Here is a 23,634-nt window from a genome sequence, read left to right as displayed (position 1 = left end):
TGATGACTTTCAAAGAGAAAAGCAAGCACACTCGGAATAAAGTATTATTTTATTTAAAAAAAAGTTTTCGGTCTGTTTCCGGTATTTGTTAATGACGATGTGCTGTGAGATGTGAGACTGAAATTGCACAGGGGAAAATAACGTAGGCTATCTTTAGATGCGGATTTTGTTAAACTAATATGTTTGCGCTGTGGACCAACACTATACATTGACGGGGAAGGGGGTAGCAATAAAGATAACACCATTAAACAGTTACACAACATAACAGAAATAATATCGATAGCAGCGTCCCTAGCAACCACCTTGGTAACAATGAAAACGTCGCGATTTCCTGAAGTAATCTTCGTAATAACTAGCAAACTAAAGATCATGGACATCCACTGCACACATAATCTGAAATAACAACTCATATTTCTCGCATCAAATGACATCAAAACGCATTTTAATGGCCAAACTAACTTTAAAATTGGCATTTTCCACCGAGAATAAAACGAAGTTCGGCCATGTTTTCTTTTTCTGCAGGGAGAAATTTGAAGATCACGTGACGTCAAACAGAGCACATGGTGTAGTCCAAACGATAGCTGGGGATTCTGGGTAGTGTAGTGTCTTCTGCCATCCTTTACTCCGAAAAAACATTTGTTTCTCCGAATCGAAGGGGAAAAATACAAAAGCATTGCACACAATTTAAACCGATCAATGTTGTGTAATTATCAAGGATAATCTGGTGTTTTTTAGTCAATGAGTAGTGCAGATATCACTGTAAAATCAATCGACAGTAAGAGGAATACTTACTTCCGGGTGTACAATTCTCCGTTATCCAATGGGAATGGACGCTCACATTGCCTTTAAGGGCAGCCGACACAAACGAATGCCGTGCTTCCATGAGCGTCAAATCCCGCCGCAGATGGGAATACATTGCAATCAGTTGAAAGCTATTTGCGTCCCTTTATGACGCTGAAGAAGCCTAGGAGCGTCACAACTGGACGCCACGGACACTGACCAAACGTCGCTCCTGGACGCTTAGGGAGTGAGAGTGTGTTGTTTTGTGTTACTTTTTCTGAAAGCTGAACCTGGTGCTCCTCACAGAGAGAAAATGGAAGAGGCTGTGGGAATTACTTTACATTGTGGATAAGGGTGGATCGCCCCCATTGTTCTGTGTGTCAAATTGAAAGACAGCCCACACACCTACCAATCATCAAACCGTGGGGTCTTATTTCATTACGTGTTGATTTCTATCAACACGTAATGTTGTATCGATGTATATAGAGATGTAATAATAATAATAATAATATATAATATTTTTATAGCGCCTTTCAGGAAACCCAAGGTCGCTTTACAAGTCGGGTAGGGGAGGGGGAGTAGGGGAAAAAAGGCAGACAGGTTAAGGGGGTGGGGGGGGAAGTAGCAGAAAAATAAACCTATTAAACTAACTATACAGTGGCGAAAGCCTTGGTAAAAAGGTGCGTTTTGAGGGCTTTTTTGAAAATGTCCAGGGTTGGGGCGCTGCGGATTTCGGGGGGGGAGAGAGTTCCAGAGGGTGGGGGATGCCACACTGAAGGCTCTGTCACCAAAAGTCTGCAACCTGGTGCGGGGGGTGGAGAGGAGATCCTGTCCAGATGATCTTAGCTTCCGGGATGGAGTGTGGTAGCGGAGAAGGTCAGACAGGTATTGGGGGGCGAGGGCATGGAGGGATTTGTAAGTCAGAAGAAGGAGTTTATAGGTGATACGGTGCTTGACTGGGAGCCAGTGGAGGTGGATCAGGGTGGGGGGTGATGTGCTGCCAGGGCTTGGTGTGAGTGAGCACCCTGGCAGCCGAGTTCTGCACATACTGGAACTATGTACTATGTAACTGTACTACCGGAAAAGTATTCTCCGTCGGGACTTCCTTTAACAACACCACGCCGTTATCTTGATTCTGATTGGCCAGAAGACATTATCAAATATGTTCTATTGAGAAGACGATCACTACGTGACAACTGTTTTCAAAACCGTTTCTAGTCTTCGGTATTCTTGTTTTGGCGTGAGAATAGTTTGGGCAGCGTGAGAGAGTGAGATTGAGAGTGAAAGTGTGTGTCACACGCCAGATGCGTGAGAGTTGGCAACCCTGGGTGTGTGTGTGTGTGTGTGTGTGTGTGTGTGTGTGTGTGTGTGTGTGTGTGTGTGTGTGTGTTTCAGATTAGTGGGACCAGTGCTTGAATTGGAATGAAAAAGGTGCCAGTACTCTAAAATCAGCAACTTTTTCAAGTCAATTTTATATATACAGCCCACAAACAAGAATTTGGCTACTATAATGCTGGTGGGTTTGTCTCTTTACTACTGTATATTTTAGAAAGGTTCACTGTACTTAACATTTTTTATGATAGGCAGCGGATATGGCTAAAGCTCAGTAAGGTCAATATTAACTGAAAATATAGCAATCAAAGTCTAGATCTTCTGCTGAAGACACATGAAGCAGAGACCTTTCAGGTGAGAGCCCCTCTGGTGGTGTTCAACATTAATGACAAGGAAACAAAGCTCTGGTCAGAAGCATTTTTTATAAAAAGCTTTAACAAAATTAAGTATTTCTGTACATTTTGAATGCAATCTAACTTTCCAACTCAGAAAACGAAAAAGTGCCAAAAGTCTTCTCACATGGCTGAGCTGCTTTGCAATATACTTCACCACTGAAGAATACAAATATGTATAAAGTAAACTATGATGCAATCTAACTTTCCAACTCAGAAAAATGATAAAGAGCATGAACAAAGAACATGTAAAAACAAATGCAAAATTTGCACAATCTAAAATGAGAAACTGTAACTGCAAGTAACAAAGTCTGAGCCATGGTAAAGAGTTACATTGAACACCAAGCTGATCAGATAACTCCCTAGTTGGTCTGAAGTCCTTCTATCTCCAGGATCTGTACAAATCGGCACATTATGCCAAAAGTCTTCTCACTGGGTGAGCTGCTTTGCAATATACTTCACATTGTTAGAAAAGGCTCCAGAAGGCCTTGGGGACATCAGTATCAGGGGCTGGAGCTGGACAGGCTCTTTCATCAGCACTTCTCCTTCCCTTTGCCAGCCAGGACCTCACATACTGTTCCGGATTGAACTGTCCTAGTGATGGTCCATTACATTTAATGAAAACCAGGCTGGACAGTCGGCTGACAGAGAGAGCATTCCTTTTTGCAGTAAGGATATCGTTCATGCAGCTGAATGCCCGCTCACACTCACTAGTGGAGACAGCGATGGTTCGGACTGCTTTCAGTAGAGGCTCCATGGCAGCAGGTGTACGGGATGCCCTGGTTTCCTTGCATTCGCGAAAGCCCTGAACAGTCTCTCTTCTGTCCACTTTCAGCACTTCGCACAAACGTAGCACCTCTACGTCCCCATACTGTACGTCTAACTCCTCTTCAGGCCAACTTCCAGGATGGATAACTTTCATGTCCTGGATTAGCTGATTGTCCCGGGCCTCCCGGCCATGTAATGGGATTTCTCTTGTGCTGACATGAGAGGAGGTTGTGGAAGTCATTCTGTGTCTCAGATTCTCTACCATACTGCGGAAAAACTGACCTGCATGAATCTGTACAAGCCTGCCATTCTCACGCAGGGCAACACCCTTGAAGGACTTCTCAGCTAGAGCTGTATGAACTGTAGTCATGTGTGGGCCAAGCATGGTGACCATGGATTCAAAAACTCGTATTTCTCGAGTTAAGAGCCTATCTGCTGTAGGCAGTGTCATCTCTCTTTTTTGGAGTTGCCGAGAGAGGTCGCTGAGCTCTGTGAGCGCATCGTACATCAGTCCCAGATTGCTGACAAACGTTGCAGATGTGAGCACATCATCCAGGCCCTTGTACTTTGCTCTGTCTCTGGAATCCCTGCTCGTGTCGTTTGCAGCATTTGTGAAGTGATCATGAAGCACTCGGTAGTTTTCCCAGACTGCTCTGACGCTCCTTTCACTTGAAGCCACCCAGCGGATGGACAAAACACGCCCTATCACCAGGAGACGCTGTCCGACTGCTTGCGCACACTGCGCTAACTGCCTCTGATTTTTGGGGGAGGCATGGAACAAGGAATAGAGTTTGTCAAAAAAGATCTGGAAATGATTGAGCCCTGAGACCTCCTTGACCACATCCCCAACTGCCAGCTCTTGACGATGATTGGAGCAGTGCCACACAAACAGGCTTGGGAATTTACTACACAACTGGGTAGCAACGCCTGTTCTCTTCCCTAGCATGACTGAAGCCCCATCACATGCAAAAGAAACGAAACACTGACCTAAAAAGTCCTCGTTAAAATCTCTTCCAAGACACTCCATTAACGCCTTTGTGATGTCATCAGCCGTTGTTCCATCCAACTCGATCAGCTCCCAAAAAAACGTTTCGGGCTCAGCATCAGCTAATGCTGAGCGTAGACACACAACAAGCACCGTTTTACCACTAATAGTGGTAGATTCATCGACCAAAACACAGAGTTTTCTTTGGTTTTCTGTAATGTCTTTTGCCATTTTTTTCTTCAGCTCATGAGCTATGTGGTCGATGATTTCGCCACAGGTTTTATTGGAGTGCAAAACCCTGCCCACGTTCAGCCCATTCAGTTTCTGTACATTCAAATCAATTGGCATGTCTGTGAATGGCCGGCTATGTTTGCCAATTGTATATGCCGTTCGAAAAACTCTGATAGTGGTGTCTAATTCAGATTTATGCATAGACTGCACTTGATGTTGAATAGTTTCACGTGAAGCAGATGTAAGGATGTCAGCAGCTTTTACATGGGCTTGTGATTCTTTATGTTCTTTGATTTTTTTTCTCAGGCTAGCTTGTTGTTTGCCCTTGTCAACACCAAAATGAGACACTGCACACTCACCCCATTCAGTTGACAGTTTCAGTCCTTGTCCAGTGTGTATTCCCAAAGATTTGACATCTCTGCATATCCGACATCCTAGCTTCTTATCTTTAAGAAGGAGCCATGCATTGGTCTTGCAAAAATATTGCACCTGGTCCGTTGTCCAGCAGTCAGGTGCATCGCTTTGCCCGGTGTTGGTGGTGGCAGTTGCCCCAGCAGCAGCTAACTTTAGAGGCTCTGGAGGAGGCGGCGGAGCTAGTGCTAATGTTAATGCACTAGAACTTGGAGCAGGAGGATCAACCAAAGAAAGCTCCCCATCAGACACAATTTCCAACACAGGCACAGCATTCTCTGTATTTGAAGTTTCTTCCGGCGACAACCGCTGTCTTTTTGCACTTTTATTAATCCACGCTAACATTTTAGAAATGCTAATTTGTGACGTGACTTGCTTTCCTTCTCTCGGGGGCGTGCCTGCTCTGTTCTATCACTCTACATAGCCACCCACTGGGTGGGAGTTGCACTGCATAAACACAACACACGTGCATCTAGGTATGTAAATTGTAAAGCATTAAAACATGGTTTTACTAACAGTTTTCAGTATGTTGTTACTTTCGGCATTATTATTATTATTATTATTTTGAAACGTGTATTACTATTAAATCACGGTCAAATAGGTTAATTTTGACATAGTCGTTTCCACCACAGTATTACATGGAGAAGATAAGCCCCGCCCCCTCTCCAGCACGTTCTGTTTGAATGACAGGAGTAAACAGCTGACAGCCGCTGTGAAACTCCAGCGGTTAGAGCGATGAGAATGTCCGTTCGGCACCTCATGACGCATCTACTGAGTACCGGGCGGCTGTATATATATATATGGATGTATAATAAGAACGGCGGGAGAGTGTTGAGTACTGGCACGGTGCATGAGTACCGGAGTACCGCCAGCATGCCGGTACTGAGCAAGAAGTGCCGGTACTCCATGGGTCAGAACCAGAAGTGCCGGTACTGCGTACCGGTGAGTACCGGCCCAATTCCAGCACTGAGTGGGACGCTATGGAGCTCAGGTATCCGCCCTCTGAAGCTTTTAGGGCCGACAGGGGGAGGAGAATACAACGCTGTGTGTATTTATCGCTAAGCTAGCGGCTACACTAGCTGGACGCTACGGTTCAGGTATCCGTCCTCTGAGGCATTTATGGCGAACAGGTTGAGGAGGGTGTGTGTGTGTGTGTGTGTGTGTGTGTGTGTGTGTGGTGTGTGTGTGTGTGTGTGTGTGTGTGTGTGTGTGTGTGTGTGTGTGTGTGTGTGTGTGTGTGTGTGTGTGTGTGTGTGTGTGTGTGTGTGGTGTGTGTGTGTGTGTGTGTGTGTGTGTGTGTAACGGAGCTCAGATGAGAGGGCTCTGATTACAGTTTTAATCCTCTGTCAAACTGCATGTTTTCTGCATGTTTTCATGTTTTATATTTGATGAGAGATCAAATGATTTTCTGCCACAGGAGTTTGACAGAGAATAACTGAAAAAGTACACAGTAAAATAACTTCATAGTAGCCTACTTGTGGTAGAAGTCCAACTACTGAGTCCAACAGTAAAGTACTTCATTGTATTTGTGGTAGTTGTCTTGTCTAACTGAGTCCAACTCTGTGTAGAGATGGAACATCCAGTATTTCGGAGGGGCCCTAACGAGACCCTCCTCTTGAAAGAAATGGATATAAGATAAAAGAACTGTAGGAACTAGGAAACAGTTCTGAACTGTTTCCGCCAGTTCTTTAAGTTCGTCGTTCGCGAACAGCTTCTCTTTAGCTTTTGGCGGAAGGCGGCGACTCAAACAAACAAATCGTTTTGTGCGAGAAATCAGTTCAGTTCAAAAAGAACAAATCGTTCGCGAACGACCCATCACCGGGCAGCGTGAGAGCGTGAGATTGAGAGTGAAAGCGTGTGTCACACGCCAGATGCGTGAAAGTTGCTCTGTTGTGCCCAACATGGAGCGACTACAGATTCAGAAAGTACCCGGGTCATCTAGGGCAGGGGTTCCCAACCCCGCGGAGGTGTTACTGCCGGGCCGCGAAATAGCTGTGAATTTATCGTAATATTTGCAGAATTATAAATATATAAAAATATTTTATTTTATTATATTAATTTTCGCACCTATACCAGTCATATTATTTCATCCAGTAGCCTAGTTAAACTTTCACCAGAAAACCGTTGAAAATGGCTTTTATGATGTTCCGAGGGATTCGGCGGCTCAGCCTGGTCTCAGCCTCTTGTGCGCACGAGAAAGTTACCGGTGCGCCAAGTAGGAAGAGGAGCGCACAGGAGACAACCGTTTAATTGCAGACTGTTATGTTTATGTGGGGAAATGGCAGTGCATACATTATTTGAGATATATTTCAAACTCGGACTTCATTTTAAGGACATGTCGGCCAGGGGTGTAGAGCTATTTGTTTAAGCACCGGATTGGCAAAACAGGAGAGTAAACCAGTCTGCCTTGATCTATGAATTCATGTCCGGGACTCTCACGGTATCTGCTGCCCACAGCTGTTTTATAGAAGGAAAACCTCCTTCACTTCATGAAATGGCTGCAGGCAGCATCAGGAGGCAGCGGGACGTATACTCCGCCTCTGAGAAGTGCAGCACCAGCGGGTAGGGATGTCCCGATCACCTTTTTTTGCTCCCGATGCGATTCCGATCATTTGATTTTGACAATCTGCCGATACCGATTTTTCCTGATCCGATCTTTATGTAATGCATTAAGAGAAAAAAAGGTAACAGATAACGGCTGGTCATCCAACACGATGAATTCAGCTATCTTGGCTGTTATGTTTTTGGCCTTTTCACTGTTCTGGGGCAGTTTCAGGGGCGGATCTACCGGGGTGGCATGGGGTGGCAACTGCCACCCTAAACAATAGCCTTGCCACCCCAGCTGCCACCCCAGTTGGCATCTTTGTTTTGAAAGAAAAGTTGTGGCTCATCGGACATTTATGAGAGAAAATCTCTAATGTCCGAGTGCAAGTGAATGCAGCACAAGACGCGAGTCTTGTAACACCTCCCCCGGCCCTGGCGCGAGAGTGGAAATATGATTGGTGGCGATTTCATTTGAACGGGGGACGGCGCAAAACGAGAAGCCTTTCGGACCCAAGCACTGAAGGAATGAGGTAGTTGCGGTCTACAATGACAGAGAGGAGAATGTCAAGTTTGGCTGTACTCAGCATTGAATCAAAACGCACTAAAGCTGTTGATCTTAATCAGTTTGTGAGGCGATTTGCTGAACAAAATAGTAATCGCCGCATTCAGCTGTAATAGACATGCCAACTTGATGCTCTGCTCACGGATGACTCGATGAGAATAACAAACTGTTAAGATGATGACCTTGTATGCGTGTATATATTTTTTTCTTTGAGGGGGTCTGCCCCCAAAAAACTGTTTTAAGTCCTGAGAAAGTCAAATCAGACGGTGTGTAAAACTTCACGGCCCAGCCAAAAGAAAGTAACCACTTTGATTTAACTAGGCCAGTAGGTAAGGACCTTCCACTGGATAATAACTGCAGCGATGTAATGTATTCTTTCACACACACATACGGGTTTTGGGCCGAGGGCGACACCGTACTTCCGGTATCCGCCATTTCACGCGAGGTGCAACCAGAATATCATAGTCTATTGCCTTAATCAATATAGTCAACTCTAAAATACCAAATATATGCATTGGCATGATAATATTATTGTGACAAGTGGGGTATTCACCTGGTGTTTCCAGAAGATAGACGTAGATGCTGCCAAAATCGATCGAAGGCCACTTTCGAGAGTCGTTTTTCCATACATCTGCAGGCAGTCTGTAAGGGCAATCGGACAACCCACACAGCTATAGTTTACGCTGGTAACGACCTAGAGCACACCCCTCAAGTCCAGAGATGTAATCCGAAGACATGCAGCGATTTCTTCTTTCGTCGTTAATTCAGAAAAAAAACCTACTGCGCTCTGCCTGACTACGTTAGCTAGCTGTTTATATTTGCACCTCCAGGATATTAGCACCTCCAGGAAAATGGCGTATTTATATATATATATGGCACGCGTTGCATTGTGGGTAGCTCGTGACGTCACTGTGTGTGAAAGAATATGTTTTAGCTGAATACACGTTTTTTAACCCTAACTGATGCAGTTAGTCACTTCTTTATTTATTCTTTCTGATGTAAAGTCAAGGTTGTAACTGTATATCAATAATGATATAATTAGCCTACTTGTTTTTCAAATTTGAAGGAGGGTGAGCAAGCATCTTAATGAACATTCATCATTAACTCCTCCAAAAAATATAGTTTATTCAATAATAAATGAATATGTGAATCATAACAGTTCTTCACTATATCTGTAAAGCGTCTTTGAGCACCTGTAAAAACGCAAACAAATTAAATCTATTATTATTATTATTATTATTTATTAACAGTGATTGACAGCTGATAGGAATAATATGATTGTTAATAGTATCATATTCATTCAGACAAACATCGATGAGACAGTTAATTAATGTACTTATTGCAGCAGTGCATATATTTGGTACCCCTGCTGGTCTAAGAGTGAAACAAACTCATTCAGTTATTGTTCAGTTACAATTCATTAAATTACGTCTGCCACCTTATATGTAAGGCTTTACTGATGTGCCACAATAATGTCACCTAATGTTATTGAGTTAAAATATTAATATTGTGGCTTTCCAAGTTAACATTGATTGTAGGGGTGTAACGGTTCACAAACATTTCGGTTCGGTACGTACCTCGGTTTTTAGGTCACGGTTCGGTTCGGTACGTTTTCGGTACAGCAGAAAAAATTATCACAAAACATTAAAACATTTTTTAAATTATTATTAAACTGTGAATAATGTATTCAAATAAATACAAAATATAGTAAAATAAACATTAAGGTGCAGCATTTTGATGAACTGAAATAATCTGTGTTTGTACTGTACTGTACCTAAGCAGCCAGTTTGACATAATGACTTGCTTCTCATTGTATTTTCATGTTTTTTTAAAGAAAGATGAACTTGTCCACATTGCTTGCTGAAAGGGCAGATCTGCTGGCACTAACAATGTCTCCTGCTGTGGAGAACACCCTCTCTAGGGACAGAGGTAGCAGATACAGCCAGGTAGCGCTTTGCTAACATGGCAACATAAGGATACTTGGCTTTTGTAATAGCTTTGGCTCGGTCTGAACTTTCTGCGAGTGGTGGAGGCTTACATGCTAGCGGGAGTTGGGTTTGCACTTCAGTCTTTTTTCTTTTGGTACCGGTGATATTCACGTTCGGTTGATGCCTTTTCAAATGAGTGTGCAAGTTTGATGAATTGCCAGCCGCGTAAACAATGTTAGTTGAACAATGCAGACTAACAGCTTTGGTTCGGTCCACCTGTCTTTGTCCGTCATCCTTGTACGTAACTGCGAAACCAAAATGTTCCTAAACCGGAGACTTCAATGATGCTGGAGGATTTTCAGCTCAACTTTATCTGCGTTCGCTATTTCCTCAAATTACTGACTACATTTGAACACATCCCTGTGACCAGCTCTCATAGTATTACATTACATTACATTGCATTTAGCTGACGCTTTTATCCAAAGCGACTTACAATAAGTGCGTTCGACCAACAAAATACAACTTGAAGAAAACAGAATCATATAAGTACATCAGGTTTCATAGAGCAAAAACATTTCAAGTGCTACTCAACTGGCTTTAGAAAAGCCAGTCCTTTATTAGTATAAAAGTTATTAGTATGCTTCTCGTCCAATGAAATGACTTGGTCGCTCTATGATATATACCTGAGATTACTTCCAGAAAATTGTTCATGTTCTCAATTTTTTTACGTTTAACGCTATATTCGTTCGGTACACACGTGTACCGAACCGAAGGGCCCGTACCGAATAATTTCAGTACTGTTACACCCCTAATTGATTGATATGATTGCGATTTAAATCAGCATATACTTCTGCCAGGGGATGCCACCCCTCAAAATCTCCTGCCACCCTCTTGCCACCCCATGAATATTTGTCTAGATCCGCCCCTGGGCAGTTTCTCTTTCCTTTTAAAAGTCTCTGAAAGTGTCGGTTGTTTCAGTGCCGTTACCTGAGTGGCCGCTGTGTACCCGTCGTGTTGTTGTTGGTGTTTGTTTCTCAGGTAGCGTATTAGATTGGTCGTGTTGAACGTAGCTCTGTTCTTTCCACCACGTGGAACCTCCGCCTTGCAAACATTGCATCTGGCTGTTACACTGCCTTCGCTTTCAATTTTATAATACTTCCAAACTCCTGACATTTTCTCTGTCCCGACTCCCAAGTCACCAGCTGAACGTAGCCTCTCGTTAGCTTACTGCTACTATTAGACACTGCGCCCACTCTGTTGCCAGATTTGAGAGAAATAAGCAACCAGGTCTATGAAAACAAGCCCAAAGAAAGCAACACAAACATGATGTTGTGTAATTTTAAACCAAAACTAAGTCCTCAGGATTACTTTAAGACGTGAACATGGTCATTTTTGTTTTGTAACATTAAATAAAATAATAAAAATATTTTATACAAAAAAATAAAAATAAATTCCCAATCCCAGATTTTTTTCTCCCGATTCCGATCTTTTGAAAATCACGTGATCGGCTCCGATCCCCGATCACGTGATCGGATCGGGACATCTCTAACAGCAGGTAAAGATGTGCCTTTTTACCATAGACTGTATATATAAAGGCTTTTTACGCACCGCCTTCGCTGTGTTTACCTTCATCAGAACAGGGAGTGACTGCAGGCTGCTACGTGTTAACCACACATACCTCTACACACATCGAACTGCCCGATTAGGGAGAGTGGGGTAATTTGTGCCAAGGGGCAAGTATTGCCACCCCTGTTATCTAGAAAACCATAGAAGAAGTTGGTCATGTGACCACATATTTTTGAAGAGGCATCCATTTCAATCATCCTGCAAAGAAGGGAGACACATGGCTTGAGAGGTAAGCACATTTAAGTTAAAAAAACAATTTTTTGCCCTCCAAAGTAACATTTCTATGATCAAGGTTTTTTGATTGCTGTGTTTGAACAATTTAGACAACTTTGAAAACAGTTCACACATGTTTTAGTGCTTTAGTAAGCTACACCATGAGTCTATACAGTTAGCATGATGCTAGCTCAGCTGGGGGATGCATTTTTTTCAAAATGGTGGGCTTGGGGTGATTTGTGCCAAAGGGCCTGGGTTAAGTTGTGCCAGTGGCACAACTTACCTCAACTTATGATTATTTACTATATATTACTTTATTTTATTTTATTGTTATTGTACATTGTATTCTTACATTTGATCACTAAAACTATGTGACATTCTTAATTTTAGACCAAAATCCATCATGCCACGCAAATACAAAAGGAAGACAGACAGGGTTTCAACTCCTCTTGAGGAGTTGGAAAGAGCAGTGAAAGAGGTGCAACAGGGGAAGACCATACGTCAGGTTGGAAAGGAGATGAAGATCTGCAGGATGACCATAAAAAGATATATGGATAATGTTGTGGAATATTTTCCAAGGCCCATAACTTTGACCCAGTGTATCAGTTCAAACTGTCCTGACTGAGCACAGGCACCTGTAACCTTGGCTGCTGTGCTCTCAGTGTTTTGTCTCCCTGTTCCTGCCTGTTGGCGTCAGCTGATAGAGGTGTTATCATTCTATCTTGTTATGCAGCATGTTGATGATGCTCTCTGAACTAGCTAAATACATGGGTCTGGGGTAGAGTTCTTCAGAATTTACGTGGCAACTCTACCGTGAAGTCAGAACCTCTGACTCTTGGACTTGTGATGTGAATCCTCCGGCCGTTAACTCCAAATAAACCACCAGTGTTTGACATCAAAGCTACTGCTCCTACCGTGTCTCCTTCCTGAGTCGGTGACTCCCATTGCATAGCTACACAGAAGTTTCCTCTACAGATAAGAAAAAAATAGGAGAAGTAACAAAGCCAGGCTATGAAGAACAGCAGTCGCCAAACGAGTCTTCAATGAGAACATGGAGAAAGAGCTGGCTGACCATATTAAGACACTAGCAGCAATGTTTTCATGGCATAGAACTGGCTTTTGAGTTCGCACAAAGAAATAGCATTGACATGCCTGCCAGCTGGACCAGAGACGAAAAAGCAGGTTAGATCAAGTATAGGCTATTGGATAGTTATTTGGAGCGGATAGCTTCAACTTATCTGAATGTAAACTGCAATGTGCTGATACATTTTTAACCTTTTCTAGGACCTGATTGGTTCAACGCCTTTAAAGCACGCTACCATTTGGCATGCCGCGTTCCTGAAGCAACCTCTCTTGGAAGAGCTACTGCCTTTAATAAGCACAACGTGGGGGAGTTCTTTGATAACCTCTCTAAAGTGATGGACAGGTAACTTAATAATCATCTGGCTTTGACATGCTGATATGAACACATGAACACTCCGAGCCCCCCCTCTCTCTCTCTCTCTCTCTCTCTCTCTCTCTCTCTCTCTCTCTCTCTCTCTCTCTCTCTCTCACTCACTCACTCACTCACTCACTCACTCACTCACTCACTCACTCACTCACTCACTCACTCACTCACTCACTCACTCACTCACTCACTCCCACACCCTGACTAGGTAGCCTGGCGAGAGGGCACAGCATCTCTAGAGGGTCTTCTGTCCTCGGCAGCAGAGTTGACATTTACACACACAACCACATCCAAGTATGTTAAAACTGCTTTAAACGTCTCTGATCATCAGCACTACCTTTTATTTCATTTCAGGTACAGCTTCCCTCCACACATGATGTACAACATGGATGAAACTGGTGTGACGACAGTGCAGATACCCAAGCAGGTTGTCACAGAGAAAGGGAAGAAACAAGTGGGTTCAGTAACATCTGCTGAAAGAGGAGAGCTCGTCACTGTGGCCTGTGCAGTAAACGCCACTGGAAATGCAGTCCCACCCATGTTCATTTTCCCGCGTGTCCGTTTCAAGGACAGCCTCCTCAATGGATCACCAGCAGGTTCCATTGGTCATTGTACAAAGTCTGGATGGATGAATGAAGACGCCTTCCTCATCTTCCTGAAGCACTTCATCCGCCACACCAACTGCTCCACCGATCACCCAGTCCCTGCTCATTCTGGACAACCATGAGTCTCACATCTCACTCAAGCAGCCTGTCCTCCTACAAAAAACGACCATATAGGTCGATTGTTCAGCAGCTAAATACGACCCGGAGTCATGTTTTAAAGTGTAGCACCTCTAGTGGTCGTGTAAGAAACAACATGCTCCTGTCGATTGCAAACGCTCCGGAGGGTCGTTTATTCACAAATTACCCTCTGGAAAATCCTAAATTGTGGAATAGTTTGGCCATTAAAATGCTTTTTTATTAGATTTCTAGCGAGAAGTGTATATTGTACTTTTATAATCTACGTCCAGTGGATGTGTAGGATCTACAGTTTGATAGATATACGAAGATAATTTGAGGTCTCGCCAGGAGAACGTGTACTGTATATGGGGGCAGCTTCCATGTAAAGTTAGCATGGGTGAAAACAGTATTTCCGGTCTCGAAGTTTTCATAATAAAACCGGAAGTATTCCCCACACTGTCAAATGATCTCCATTACTCATCCACTTAAAAACATCAGTTTATCCTTGTTAATTACACAATATTGATTGGTTTAAATTGTGTACAATGCTTTTGTGTTTTTAACCTTCGATTCGGAGAAACAAATAGTTTTTTCGGAGTTTAGACACTACAGAGTTTCCGAAGACACTACACTACCCAGAATCCCCAGCTATCGTTTGGGACTACAACATCCGCATTGCTTTACAAACCCCGTGATTAGCCCTAAAGCTCTGTGATTGGATGTTGGAGTGGCAGTGCGACAAGGTTACGCCGAATGTCAAACAGCTCTTTGAAATGGAATGGAACCACGCCAGACTATCCAAAACTGGACTTGGACGGGTCCAGCCCAGCCCTCCCCCACAGAATTACACATGCTGGCTATTGTGTGTTTCGCAATATGTTCTATGGCACGTCTCTACTGGGAATTGTAGTTTTATAAGACGTTTTCGAATTTCCCACAATTAGAAGTTGCCAGTATTAAACTGTATACATCCCTGGAGGTTTAGGGGATACGAAACACATTGGTGTTATCAAATTTAAAACATATAATTAATACATGGGTGAAAATTGCTTGTGCCCATAATGGGCAGCATTAATATACCCACATGACAGCTAAGGTCAGAAGAGCTTTATTTAACAGCTGGTCTTATGTCTGTGACCCCTCCTGTTGATAAGCCTGAAACATGCACTTGTCAAGGTTCAGATGCACATTTAGCAAATATGGCAGTAGCCATCGATCATCTTAAGATAAGATACTTTATTGATCCCAATTTGGGAAATGTTTTTGTAACAGCAGCATGTACTACTTTGTTCTACTCCACTACAATTCAGAGGTCAACCTGGTATTTTTACTCTACTACATTTATTTGTGTTACTTTGCAGATTCTGATTAATGATGTGAAATATAAACAACCCTTAAATCAGACTTTCGTTACACCTGAGTAAAATTCAGCCTTATCAGTTTGTCTGTTTTGCACATCCTCCTGTTAATATCTTTGGACGTCCTGCACTAAACTGTTTTATTGTAGAGATCACTACAGTATCTTCTTGATATTTTCTATTCTATATTTCTATCATTGACCCCTATTTTGTATGTAGGCTACTCTTAATATTTAAATGTTTTCATAAAAATTAAACTTATTCAACAACTAAATTCAATAACGTGCTTTAACCACTAGGAGGTACGGTTTAGACCAGTGGTCTAGTTAATAAAACATAATAATATCAAACATAATATGACTATTCACTTTATTGTGAAATTAAAACAGAACGGTAAAGGAAAATACAGTTTCAGTCTCTCAATGTGAAGCTTATGCATTGTACCATAAACTTTTATAGACCTGTAACAGTGAAGAGAAGAGTGAAGAGTTGGAAAGGTAGTTCAGAAAATCAGTAATATCTTTAAAAACTACAAAAAAATCCCTTTCTATCAGCTGTGCACCGTTATGGTGTAAATACAGACTATCTACTTATTGGATCAAATATAAAAGTCAGCCGAATTAGTGTTGATACTGCAAGGAGACATATTGTGTGAAAAGAAATGGAAGATGTTGTTTAATTGTTGATATTGTATGGTCCACGTCACGTATTCAGTTTTGGCGGCATCTCTTCCAGTTTGTCAAAAGGTCTTCTGATCAGGACTCTATAAATACATATCTACGGCAGATATGTAATATTTAATGCAGCCGAACCGTGTATTACAATGCCGTTATGTGATGACTTTCAAAGAGAAAAGCAAGAACACTCGGAATAAAGTATTATTATTATTTTTTTAAATGTTTTTCGATTTCATATCACATAAACACCATATCCCGACGTGCATTGCGGCGTGATTTTAGCCTATCAAAACCTCTGAAAAAAGAAATGTGTCTCTCAGAATCGAAAGAGAAAACCCTATGGGAAAAACACAAAAGCATTGTACACAATTTAAACCAATTAATGTCGTATAATTAACTAGGATAAACTGATGTTTTTTAGTGGATGAGTACTGCAGATATCACTGTTAAATCATTTGATCATTGGTTTTATTATGAAAACGTCGAGACCGGAAATACTGTTTTCAACCCGTAACTTTACATGGAAGCTTGCCGCATATACACGTTCTCCTGACGAAACCCTCAAATCATCTTCGTAATATCTATCAAACTATAGATCCTACATAACGACTGGACGTGGATTCTAAAAGTACAATATATACTTCTCGCTAGAAATCTAATCATAAAGCGTTTTAATGGCCAAACTATCCTACAATTTAGGATTTTACAGAGAGGGTTATTTGTGAATAAACGACCATCTGTAACGTTTGCATTCAACGGGAGCACTAGAGGCCGACAACCTTTAAAACGTAATTATAGGTCGTATTAAGCGCTTGAACAAACGACATATTTGGTCGTAATAAGGGCTTAAACAATCGACCCATTTGGTCGTATGAGTTGGAGGACTTGTTGCACTCAAGTCAGTGACAATTGCTAAAGAGAATGGGGTCATTATGCTCACCCTGCCACCATCACACCGTCACACTGCTTGCAACCATTAGACCAAAACTGTCTATGGACCACTTCAAAACCTACTATAACCGAGCGATGGATGGGTGGATGCGATCACATCCTGGGCGAACCGTATCGATTCTATGAGGTCTCGGAAGTTGTGAAGCAAGCGTTCCTCTCTGCAATGTCACCAACAACATAACCTCAGGTTTCAGAGCAACAGGCATATACCCTTTCAACAGGGACATCTTCCCGGAAGAAGACTATGCACCATCAATGGTGAACAGACAGGGCAAATCCAGAAGATGAACCCAGTGCCACTGCTGACCTGCCTGGAGAAGAGCCCTCCACCAGTGCAGCTGCACACCTGCCTGGACCATCTCATGAGCCAATACATGTCACAGGTATTTAAAAAAAAAAGTCTAGTAGGCCAATAGTGGCGGTGCGCATAGTGGCATGGCTCAGGCTTACCCTCCACCTGACCACGTAATCTTGTTGTTCCCTGTGTTCAATGACAATAAAGTTCCTTTCCTTTCCTTTCCTTGAAGCAGATCCAGACCCAGGAGAGCCACCTGCCACTCTGACAAATCCCGAGCACTTATCAAGTGACAAATCTGGTTCTTCTGCTCACTTGGGTTATGTGTCTCCAGAAGTCATTCTTCCCTTGCCAAAAGACACAGAAAGAAAAAAAAAAATTGTAAGAAAGAAAGTGAAAACTAGAATCGTGACCGACACACCTGAGAAGATGGAGTTGGAGAAGGCTCACAAAGAAAAAGAAGATAAAAAGGCTGAAAAGAAAAAGAATGAAAGAGAGAAGAAAAGGGCTCTGAAAGCTGCAAATCAAACCAAAACCAAGAAGAAAACAGCTGTGTACAGTAGCTCAGAAGAAAGCTCCACCACCAATGATGAGGCAGAAGATGGCCTGGAGAAGACACACAGCAGAGAAAAGGAACGGGCTGAAAAGAAGAAAAGGAGTGGAAATAAGAAGGGGGCTCTGAAAGGGTCAAAACCAACCAAGCCCAAAAAGAAAGTGCTCTCCAGTAGCTGAGAAGAGAGTGACTTTCCGATTCCACTTAGCGATGCCACTCATTATGAGAGTTCAGATGTCCAGAGTGATGATGATGATGGTGACAAGGATCTGTCTGCTGGTGACTTTGTCATTGTGAAGTTTGCAGGTAAAAAATCCAAATCCTTTAACTATGTTGGACTGGTGGAGAATGTTGAAGGTGACGAGATCAGTGCAAAGTTTCTGAAGCAAAGTTGTAAGAGGTCTGTTGATGGAAAGCTCATCTTCACATTTAGAGAGAATGATGAAGGAGTCATCCCTAGAGGTGATGTGCTCAAGAAACTACCCACACCACAAAAACTTTGTGGTACAGCCAAAAGGGAGTATAAGTTCACATTCTCCTGCAGCATTGACAAGTGGGATGTTCAGTAGTAGGCCGAATCTGTGAAGAGATTCAGATGCAGATGATTTGCAGATGATTAGGTGCTCATTTTGGAATTTTAATTTTGTTCTGAGTATGTGTTCATGTGGCGCTAGGCCTTGTTTAAGCAAATTGGCCACACCACAAAACTTGGTGGTACAGCCAGAAGGGAACAGAAGTTCATATTTCCCTGCAGCATTGGACAAGTAGGATGTTAGGTGTTCATAGGCCTTGTTATAGAAAAGTGGCCTTTGATGTTGTTAAAACTTTAAATAAACATTAAATAAATAATTTTGTATTGAATTTGTCTTGCTTTATATAGCATTATTGTTTGTGAGATTAAAATGATCTGTTTTACTTCAATTATCAATGGCACAATTTACCCCAGTGTATTGTCTCTAATGGCACAACTTACCCCGCACCGGGGGCAAGTTGTGCCACAAAACCACTTTTTTTTCTAAAGCTATATTTCTCAAACAGTTTATTTAAGATCCGAAGTGATTGTTCCCAGGGATGCACAACATCCTAAACTATATGTACATATTTTAGTTGGAGGCATTACTGTAATCCCCTTGCTTTAAAGGCACTTTAAGTAAAAATTGGCACTACTTACCCCACTCTCCCTACTCCCCCTTTTATTAGTTTATGAAGGAGATGTCCAGTCACCAAGGCGCATGATGTGTGTGTGTATGTGCTCTGCTCAGCTCTGTATGTTCGGTGTGTTTGTGTCTGTCCGACACCGGCATTTGTTTTCAAATGACCATGAACAGTAATTTACACACATCTGGCTAACTCCATAGGTATATGCGGGTGTTCCCAAAAGAAGTTAGTTTAATCTTAATCTCGATGTAGAGCTAAATGCTGTCAGAGTGCACCGGAACGAACGTCACTATCATAATATCTTCTGAAAACAAATGCCAGTGTCACACACAGACACTGGGGCCGTTTCTCAATCTCGAGGATACTGGCTTCCAAGCCAATATTTCAAGGATGCTACGTCATCGAGTGCCCGCCGAAGGACTGTTCCAATCTCCAGCATACTTGGAATTCCACCGAGGGCCGCGTCCTTGGTTTGGGGGAAATTTCGAGGCTGCACATGGGTAGACTTCGCATTCTTAAAATCCCCACAATGCTTTGCGCACGGACCATTTCAAAACCCTTGCGGAGAATGGCTGAACCGACGCAGCACACATTTAAATGTAAGTATAGTGGCGTAGAACATGTAAATATGTTACTTTGTTACATTTGTTATCACCAACAATGTGTTCCGTGAAAGTAAAGCAAGTTCATAATTAGATAGACATCATGAGGTATTTATTTTCGGTACAGTTTGTTGAAACCGTTAGAGAGAGTGGCACACTTGTTAGCCTGTTCCATTCTTCTTCGTTTTCCGAAGCCGTGGCTTGGAAGTATACTTGCTTCGTTTCTGAAGGAAGTGACTTGGAAGTACGCGACTACCAAGCCAGCATCCTCGCGATTGAGAAACACACACATACACACACACACACACCCTGGCGACCGGACATCTCCTTCATAATGCGCCTTCTCCTCGTTTTCCCAGCATACACTGGATTCAACCTGATCTCACCAGAATGCGTGACTCCACCACGACTCCTTAACACCGCATTGCGTGGTGGAGTCACGCATTCTGCTACATTTACGTGTCGGCACCACGCAAAAAAACCCCAATGTAAAGTTTTCTTAGTTATGTTCTCTTTTATATGTGGTGTGTTATGTGTTATGTGTAACGTTGCTCTGCCTTCTTGGCCAGGTCAGCATTAAAAATGAGATTATATCTCAATGCTTTTATCTGGTTAAATAAAGGTTAAATACAAATAAAAAAAAGATTCCAATAACTTGTATATAGACTCTTATTGCACTATTCACTATTTTTTTTCTGTGTATCTGTTTTATTGTGTTGCACTGTTGGAGGAGCCTGCGACCTAAGGGGGGGGGGATAGGACACGTTCGATTCCTGTTTTGAATAGTGTGCCGTCGATGGGTTTCATTCCATTTCAAGGTGCTTTTTGACGCTCCGTGTAAACTCCAACATCCAATCACAGAGCTTGAGGACTGATCACGGGGTTTGTCAAGCTAAGCACATGGTGTAGTCCCAAAAATAGCTGAGGATTCTGGGTAGTGTAGTGTCTTCTGCCATCCAAAAAAAAATTCGTTTCTCCGAATCGAAGGGGGAAAATACAAAAGCATTGTACACAATTTAAACCAATCAATGTTGTGAAATTAACAAGGATAATTTGGTGTTTTTGAGTTGATGAGTATAGATATCACTGTAAAATCAATCGACAGTAAGGAGAATACTTACTTCCGGGTGTAAAATTCTCCGTTATCCAATGGGAATGGACGCTCGTAATAAAGGGGACATGATCATTATCTTTTAAATAACGTTAACTAAAGGGAACAATATATTTGACACAGCTGAAGCTCTGGCCTTCCTTAAAAACTAACTAATTTAATAAAAATCAAAGTTGTATTACACACAATGCACTGTTTTTTGAGAACAAAAATTCGTAACTAATGTAATTTTTACATTCTGACCAAAAATAAAAATGATTATGAATACAAATAAAATAAAATAAGCCTCCCGTGAGTTACTACAAGCTATAGTAGATTTTAAAAACGTTTTATAGAATAAAAGCTCACTGCGGGACGTTGTAGAAATGCGTGTGTGCACCACGACAAAAGAGCCTCATTCACTTTACATGAGGCGCATTCACACCGCAGTACTTCTCCCACAAAGGTTCATGAGAACTCTTTTGTCGCGTTCACACCAAAAAGAGCCGGTACTACAATTAGTTCATGAGAACCTTTTTACCCCCTTTTCCGTCCCTGCTAGAGAGCAGGGACTTTCGTGGGAGAAAAAGGTTCCTATGTCTGATTGGGCTGGGCTGGATTGCAAACCACGCCCCGTAAAACTCCCAAAAAGTTTTGTGAAGCCGCCATTTTAATTATCCTCGCATTAGCATTATTAGCATTAGCCCAGCGCAGAAACGCAGAGAGACTAACTTATGGCAACACAAAATAAAACATGGGAGCGGTGGAGATGAGGAGGTGTCGGCTGTTCTGGCGATTTACTCGGAAGGCTTCAGTAGAAGCTGCTGGGAGTCCCAGCAGCTTCTACTGAGCCAGTCCCCAACTCCGGGGACTTCCGGCCGGGGACTTTGGGCGGCAGCATACGCCGTGAAGTGGTTTGCGGCCTGCCAGTAAACCCAAAGCAGAAGAAGAAGTAGTGACGTCAGCGGCTTCATTTGCCTAATCCTCCCCCAGGGACTTATTCCGGTGGGAACGCGATCTGTACTTAGTTCATGAGAACTAAAGAGTTCTCATGAACTAAGTTCTCATGAACCTTTTGGGGAAAAATACTGCGGTGTGAATGCGCCTATTGGGGTTTTTTGCGTGGTGTCGACACGTAATGTAGCAGAATGCATGGTTGCATTCCAATAGTCCATTTAGCTTAGGAACCTTCCTAACGGAGTGAAATGACCCGGAAGTACGTCACTGGCAGCCATGATAAGTGCCGTTCCAATTCTCCAAATGAAAGGAAAGGAGGTTTCAAACTTCCTTTATAACCTCCTTTAGCTTAGGAACCACTGGACCTCCCTAACCGAAAGGAGAGGAGAAAATGCTGCCCCACAATGCATTGCAGCCGCAGCATTTGCCGTCACTCAACAGTCGGCCGTTCACGGAAACAACCGATTATGAGCGAGAAATGATATCATGAAAGTTACGATGCTTATTAAGCATTTTAAAACGTATGTGGTAAGTTGCCAAAGTGCTTTTTTCTGAACGTTCATCAGTATTATAATCCAAAAGAGAAATATGAAAGTTAGTTTTTACTGAAATGATCAAATAAAGTCAACATTTCACAGTCTTTACTGAGCTGTGTGGGGTTTGTTCAACTTTTAAAAGATGTTTGAATGGTGATGTACACAGTGATAGATGTTAAGGACTAACGTTTATAATGAATACATTTGTATTGATTTTAAGATATTTTCATAGTTCATACAATCATACGTATTGGGATCATTTGTATTAATGTGGACCGGAGGGAGAGGGTGACGAGCATAAGTTTCACTTTCCTTTTTTATTTCAATTCCAACTTTGGTCATGAAGAATATGTTTCTCTGTTGTCCACGTTCATAAAGCATAACACAATAGCATCAGAGCACGGTGCAGAGTCTCTCGATGAGTTTACAGTAGTCCCTCGTTCTTATTAAACATCCATGTTGTAATCCGCTGTATAGAAAACTGTAGTTTCCATAGTTTCCCCACAGCAGCAGACGCACATTCATGACGTCCGCTGGCGCATCATAAACACGTCGGATAGTGAAAGTGCATTCGGATTCTCTACAGTACCGCAGTCTCTTCTCCTAAGTCCTTTTGAATTCTCCTATCCACTATCCCTTAACCCCGTGACGTTTCACTCAGAGGTCAAGGAATAGGAGATAGGGTTAGAATTTAGGAGCTGATTTTTGGATTATCGGAACGCAACCCATGACTCTACCACGCAATGCGGTGTTAAGGAGTCGTGGTGGAGTCACGCATTCTGGTGAGATCAGGTTGACTGGATTATCCGTAAATCATACAAACAAAACCAAAACGTTGATTTATCTGTTTTCCCGTTTTGGTTTTAAAAACTGAATAATAATTTATTATAATAATTTTTTGGTTTTCCGTTTTCCCGAAAACCAAAAAACGACACCGGTTCTTTTTTAAACGTTGTTAACGTTTTGGATGCATATTGTTCTAGTATTTGTTCAGGCTGTTACATACAATTAGTCTCTGTTGCTGCTGGTGGTGAGTAAATATTAAAATCAGTTAAAATTGACAACCGGTCCACGATTTTTTTTTTTATGGATCTGCCGGTCCTTGGCACAATAAAGGTTGGAACCCCTGATCTAGGGTTGCATTCCAATAGTCCATTTAGCTTAGGAACCTTCCTAACCAAGTGAAATGACCCGGAAGTACGTCAGTGGCAGCCATGTTAAGTGCCGTTCCAATTCTCCAAATGAAAGGAAAGGAGCTTTCAAACTTCCTTTATAACCTCCTTTAGCTTAGGAACCACTGGACCTCCCTTGACGAAAGGAGAGGAGAAAAGGCTGCCCCACAATGCATTGCAGCCGCAGCATTTGCCGTCACTCAACAGTCGGCCGTTCACGGAAACAACCGATTATGACCGAGAATGATATCATGAACGTGCTTATCAAGCATTTTAAAAAGTATGTGGTAAGTTGCCAAAGTGCTTTGTTCTGAACGTTCATCAGTATATATATCAAAAAGAGA

The 23,634-nt window shown here is 42.3% G+C and overlaps 1 long non-coding RNA gene across 1 annotated transcript; it reads left to right on the top strand.

Moving 5' to 3' along the window:
• Nucleotides 1-11,576: 11,576 nt before the first annotated feature.
• LOC117542244 lies at nucleotides 11,577-12,330 on the top strand. Its single transcript, XR_004568399.1, has 2 exons — nucleotides 11,577-11,788; nucleotides 12,163-12,330. It is a non-coding gene; the product is annotated as an uncharacterized LOC117542244 (long non-coding RNA).
• The last annotated feature ends 11,304 nt before the right edge of the window (nucleotides 12,331-23,634 follow it).

Source organism: Gymnodraco acuticeps, unplaced genomic scaffold (genome assembly GCF_902827175.1).
Source record: "Gymnodraco acuticeps unplaced genomic scaffold, fGymAcu1.1, whole genome shotgun sequence".
Lineage (NCBI taxonomy): Eukaryota > Metazoa > Chordata > Actinopteri > Perciformes > Bathydraconidae > Gymnodraco > Gymnodraco acuticeps.
The sequence above is the reverse complement of the archived record's forward strand: the minus strand, read 5'-3'. Positions and strand labels throughout refer to the sequence as shown.